Here is a 6,407-nt window from a genome sequence, read left to right on the forward strand (position 1 = left end):
AAGCTCATTTAATGTCGGGGATAATATTCTGTTTTGTCATTTTATGTCATTTTCAGTGTCATATTCTAACATTTTAGACGTCTGTGTCAGCACATTTCACTGGGCATAGCTGTAAAGTCAAAAGGAGATTCATCGATAGAGCAGCTTAGAGAATGAGCTTATATGTCACAGACTAGAACTCTTTTATTCAGATTATATTCTAAAGTAAAGACACAGTTTTCAGTTATTTCTGTTGATCTGCTCTGGTTTGAGTTGTAACATTCTGTACTGAGATGTTGGTGGATTCTGTGAACTTATTAACATGATAATGAGTTAACATAAAGTGGAGCTAATAGAAAAGTCATGTAAACACCTTGATGAGACCATTTACAAAAAGAAATTGCCTAAGTGCAATAATTGTATTTTTTTAATAGCCGTTTTCTAACATTTTTTTAAATTGTTTTTATTATTTTGCTTAATTGTAGCTTTTAAAATCAATCTGCAGGTATTTAATAAGTGTGTTGTTTCATAAACTTGCAGGTCAGTTGGATAAATGGTGCATAGTAAGAACATTTTATTTTAAGCGAGGGCACATAGAAGCATGAAGAGTTTTAACAACCCTGAATGCTGCTGTTGAATGCATCCTTGTCTTGTTTAATGGAACATTCCCTCCTCCACAGCGTCCTTTTAAGACGTTACAGAAGAGGCAAAGAAAAGTTTTACAACAGAAATATTTACTGTTGCTTCGTCTGAACTGTTTCCTACTTGTATGTGTTTTCTTGGATGAAATCTGCAGGTGTTTCAGACTCCTCCTCACATAATACGTAACCCAATTCTTCCAGTCAAACATGTTTTGTTCATTATTTCCTTCGGATCACCGGAGCTGATAAGAAACTCTCTTTGTCTCAGACTTTTATTCCAGATGTTTGGATTTTTTGTTGCAGTTTTATACACTTGACCCCAGCAGCAGTCACTCAACCGCCACAGAGACAATGGAGCTTGTTTTTCTGCTCATTTTATTTTCCGAGGCACTTTCAGGTAAGAAGTGTTAAGAGTTTTAAACATGCAGGCTTTTGTAGAAAGTGATTTGTTTGATGAGATGGTGTAGTTTCTCTTAAAGGTTGGACATTATGACACAACAAAAGGTTACTACAATACCAACAGAGACCACAGATGTTTTGTATTCTGTTCCATATTGGAATTAAATTTGGCAAAATGCAGATTGAATTAAAGAACAGGACAAAGAGCTTTAATAAGGTGCCCCTGTGGTGAACTGGAATCATCTTGTTTTGGTTTTAGTAAACCACTAATAACCACTTGAGATTTGGCTTAAACATACACTCACTTTATTAGGTACACCTGTTCAACTGCTCGTTAACACAAACATCTAAATAGCCGATCACATGGCAGCAACTCAATGCATTTAGGCAGGTAGATGTAATCAAGACAACCTGCAGAAGTTTGAATTGAGCATCAGAATGGGGAAGAAAGGTGATTTAACTGACTTTGAACTTGTCATGATTGTTGGTGCCAGATGGGCTGGTTTGGTAATTTCAGAACTGACAGATTATGAAAATTCATTTTTAAAGACTGCTATTTAAAAACCCTAAACCTTTTTTTTGTCCTCTAGTGGAACACTCCCTGACATATTACCTGACTACATCCTCTGGACTCCAAACCTTTCCAGAGTTTGTGGGTGTTTCTATGGTTGACAACGTGCCCGTGGGTTACTGTGACAGCAACAAGAGAGCAGTAGAACCCAGGCAGGACTGGGTCAACAAGTTCTTTGACACTGAACCTCAGAACTTCCAGTGGCATGTTCAGACCTGCCTTGACGACTATCAGGAATCAAAAGCAGTTACTGAAGACTTTAAAAAGCACTTTAACCATACTACAGGTATAGTTGATGTTTATTGGTATGTTTTGGTATTATTTCTTCATTCACTTGTTTGTATGAGGATATTGAATGGTAGATAGAATAAACTTGAATAGACTGAATAGAAACTGATGTACAAAGCANAGCTGCCACTTTATGGTCATAATTTTGTATAGAGAAACACGACAACCACAGGTGCAGGAACAACTTTATGTGATTATTGCTGTACTTTGAACACATACTGCATGTCTACAACAGACTGCTTCTTCTGCTCCAGTATAAATATCTATGAAAGATGGCTCACATATTGTAAACTATGTCTGTTTATTTGCCATCGCTTTCCAAACACATTTGTGTCGTGGCAGCTACTGTTGTTGTATTGGTGGTATTTTTATGTCTTTTTCTTTTCTCCTTCTTGTGTCCTGCCCTGCTGTGGGTGTTTCATCCTTCTGACTGCTGCCTTCTCACCTGCTCTGCTTCCATCAAACACCTGAAGCTGATCCATAAACCTCCTTCCACAGTATAAAAGCACCAGCTCTCCAATCACTCTGCACCAGATCATCTTTCTGCTTCTTGTAGTCAAGCTTTCCAGCCATTTCCAAGTTTGCTCTGCTTGTGTTTACATGTTTTAGATATAAATTCCCTGTATGATCTGGGATATTGACCTCAGCCTTATCCCTGTTACAAATTTGTTTGCTAGTGTTTTCTGGTTTGGTTAACTCCTTTTGTATCACTTTTGCCAGCTCTTTTTTTAAGACATTTGCCTGCATATTAAATGTCTGGATGTGGGTTGTTCATAGTTTTTGCCTTTTGCCTGCTTCCTTAGTTGGATTTGTTGCCACACAGACTGATCATCTGTGTGATACCTTTGGCTCACTGAATAAAGACTTTTGACTTTGGTTTTCTGTGTCCAGCTTTTGGGTCAAACTAAACACCAGGCTAAGCTATGACTTAATTAACGCAAATTTTCAATTCATGGAGGCAGAGAGCAGACTTTTTAAATATTGGCAAGAGCACTCTGATGAGGAGATTTCAATTATGAAATATTGTAATGTTAACATGTGATTGCCATGCAGATTATCTTTTGTTTTTGTTGGCAGATAATCAGGTCGTCGTACTCTCTAATGCACTAAATATTCAGATAAGACTTTATTCATTGCACAGTGGGGAAAATTTGCAGTGTTCCAGCAGCAAAGGGGGAAGTGCAAACTGAAGGGAAAATCACTAGAAAAGAGAAACTACCAAAAATATACAGAAGTACTGATTCTTTCATGTGTAGATATTCAGATGCACAGAAAAAAAATCCCCAAATGTGAAATATGACATTGCACATATCAGTGGTGTAGCACATATTCCTCCATAAGTAGAAATATTGATGGAACAAATACAGATCTTGCACATATTCTTGTATATATAGAAAAACTGATATTGTACACAGAGTTTTTAAATGACTGAAATATGTTAGTTTCTCCATGTTTGGTTCATTTAGAGGTTGTAAAGTTAACAGTTAAAACTGCCAGATGTGTACAGATGGAGGAAAAAAAGGTTTAGCACATTACATCAACTGTCAGTAAACACTTAAACATCATAAAACACAGACAAACACAATACAGGAACATGGACATGATTAATGACTTTTGGTCAACTGAAGTCAGTTTCTTTTGTTTGACCTGGAAACAGTCTTCATTTTCATTTTAAAACTGTATATTTATTTATTCAGATCAACTTTTGTAATGAGAGATCAACAGTGGCAGCTTCTTCTTAAGTCTTCTAGCTATGGATCTTTATTTTGTTCCCATTTAAAGCTTGCTGTTTTTAAATGTTATACCTAAATTGTTGTTTTGACATCGCTACCTGTCCGTACACAACACTGTTGCCTCGTCTGAACTGTTTCCTACTTGTATGTGTTTTCTTGGATAAAATCTTCAGGTGTTCCAGTTAATTTTCTTTCAGACTCCTCCTTACACAATACATAACCCAACTCTTCCAGTCAAACATGTTTTGTTCATTATTTCCTTCTGATCACCTGAGCCAACAAGAAGCGCTCTTTGTCTCAGACTTTTGCTTTTGATTTTTTGTTGCAGTTTTACACACTTGACCCCAGCAGCAGTCACACAACCGCCACAGAGACAATGGAGCTTGTTTTTCTGCTCATTTTATTTTCCGAGGCATTTTCAGGTAAGAAGTGTTAAGAGTTTTAAACATGCAGGCTCTTGTTGAAAGAGATTTGTTTGATAAGATGGTGTAGTTTCTCCAACAGGCTTAGCATTTTGACACAACCAAATGGAATGACAATACAAAAGCAGAAAAACTCAATGCATTTAGGAAGGTAGACATGGTCTAGACAACCTGCTAAAATTCAAGCTGAACATCAGAATGAGGAAGAAAGGTGTTTTAAGTGACTCAGAACATGGCGTGATTGTTGGTGCCAGATGTGCTGGTCTGACTATTTCAGAAACCGCTGATCTACTGGGGTTTTTAAGCACCACCATCTTTAGGGTTTACAGGGAACGATCTGAAAAAGAGAAACTATCCAGTGAGTGGCAATTCTCTTGAGTGAAAATGTCTTGCTGATGCCAGAGATGAGAGATGGCCAGACTGGTTTGAGACGATAGAAAGGCAACGGTAACTCAAATAGCTAGTCATTACAACTGAGGTATGCAGAAGAGCATTCCTGAACGCACATGTCGACCCTTGAGGCAGACAGGGTACAACAGCAGAAGACCACACTGTGTGCCACTCTTGTCAGCTAATAATGGGAAACTGATGCTACAGTTCACACAGGGTCAACAAAATTGGACAATAAAAGATTAGAAAAACAATGCCTGGCTTGATGAGTCTTGACTTTTGCTACGACTGTCAGATGGTCAAAATTTAAACAACATGAAAGCATGGATCCATCCTGCCTTGTATCAACGGTTCAGGCTGCTGGTGGTTTAACGATGTTGGGGATATTTTCTTGACTCACTTTGGACTCCTTAGTACCAATTGAGCATCGTTTTGAACACCTGCGTATTGTTGCTGAGCATGTCCATCCCTTTATGACCACTGTGTATTACCTTGTGATGGTTTCTTCCAGCAGGACAACACACAATATCATAACGCTCAAATCATCTCAAACTGGTTTCTTCAACTTGACAATGAGTTCACTGTACTCCAATGGTGTCCACAGTCTGTGTCATGCTATCATGTCAAAATCTCTGAGGAACATTTCCAGCACCTTCTGGAATCTATGCCACAAAGAATTAAGGCAGTTCTGGGGGCAAAAGGGTATCCAACCTGGTACTGGCAAGGTGTATCTCATAAAATGGCTAGTGAGTGTACAAAGTTGCTTAAAAATCTAAATACTCTGAACTTGAAGACCATCCCCTAAAATCTCCTCATACCTGCCTGTAGCTTCTCTAGTTCGGAGACATTTCTGTTGTATTTGCATCTCTGACATTACATTCATAATAACCTTTGCATTTCTGTGAGCAGATTGATATGGAACTAACAGCTTATGAAAATTCATTTTTTATTCAAAAACCTGAAACCTTTTTTTTTTCTTTTCAGTGAAACACTCCCTGACATTTTATGCTACGACATCCTCTGGACTCCAAACCTTCCCAGAGTTTCTGGTTGTTTCAAAGATTGATGATGTACAAGTGAGTTACTGTGACAGCATCAGGGGAACAGTAGAACCCAGGCAGGTCTGGATCAAAAAGTTAATGGACAATGACCCTCAGTACCTCAAGGGGCAGGTTCAGATCTGCCTTGACGCGTATCAGGATTCAAAAGCGTACACGGAGGAATTCAAACAGTACTTTAACGACACATCAGGTATAGTTAACATACTACCCTAATAATTGTTGGTATGTTCTGGTATTATTTTTCACTCATTTGTTTGAATGAGGATATTCAATGGTAGATTAAATAAACTTGAATAGACTGGAATAGAAACTAATGTGCAAAGAAAGCTAGATGCTAGTTTGCAGCATTGAAAACATTACATTTCAGACTCTAACAGTGAAGCAACTAGTTTCTAATCTTATTTATAAAAGTTTAAAGATGTTCTTTCATTTGTAAAAACCACTGTCAGAGCATATTATCAACTTTCCAAATCTGAGTTTTAATATAAAGATTTCTGATTTATCCTCATAAAGGTGAGGTTTGTGGATCACTGTGTCGTTGTGGTAGACTGCCAAAGTGACTGTGCTGCAGTCAGTTCAATTTTTCATTTCAGCTTGCTACATTGCATTAAATTAATGCAGACAATTTAGCCACAGCATCAAGGAGAATAGGACAATTATATTACAGAACAAACAAAACACATATATCATCTATGGAAGAAAAAATATGAATATTTGGAAACAAGAAGCAAGAAATACGTGCAATAAATAGTCTGATACATAAATGACAAGCAGTGTGAAGATGGGACATGTGTGGTTGACCTGCTCTGACATACAGTGTTTTGCTGCTTCAATGGCACTGACATTACTTTATATACATATAGACTCGAAGACACTGACATAGTGGGACTCAGAGAAAGCTGCCAGATATATATATATATATA

The 6,407-nt window shown here is 37.6% G+C and overlaps 1 protein-coding gene and 1 long non-coding RNA gene across 2 annotated transcripts in view; one reads left to right on the forward strand and one right to left on the reverse strand.

Moving 5' to 3' along the window:
* Window positions 1-2,419, reverse strand: part of LOC103368521 (uncharacterized) — an 11,830-nt gene extending 9,411 nt beyond the window's left edge. The window contains exon 1 of the long non-coding RNA XR_520780.1: window positions 2,410-2,419. This is a non-coding gene — a long non-coding RNA (uncharacterized LOC103368521). The remainder of the gene's footprint in view (window positions 1-2,409) is intronic.
* LOC103368527 (major histocompatibility complex class I-related gene protein-like) overlaps window positions 1-6,407 on the forward strand; it is a gene marked incomplete at its 3' end in the record, with an annotated part of 31,980 nt that overhangs the window by 16,285 nt on the left and 9,288 nt on the right. The window lies entirely within an intron of this gene.

This window comes from Stegastes partitus, unplaced genomic scaffold (genome assembly GCF_000690725.1).
Source record: "Stegastes partitus isolate 25-593 unplaced genomic scaffold, Stegastes_partitus-1.0.2 Scaffold1166, whole genome shotgun sequence".
NCBI classification, from domain to species: domain Eukaryota; kingdom Metazoa; phylum Chordata; class Actinopteri; family Pomacentridae; genus Stegastes; species Stegastes partitus.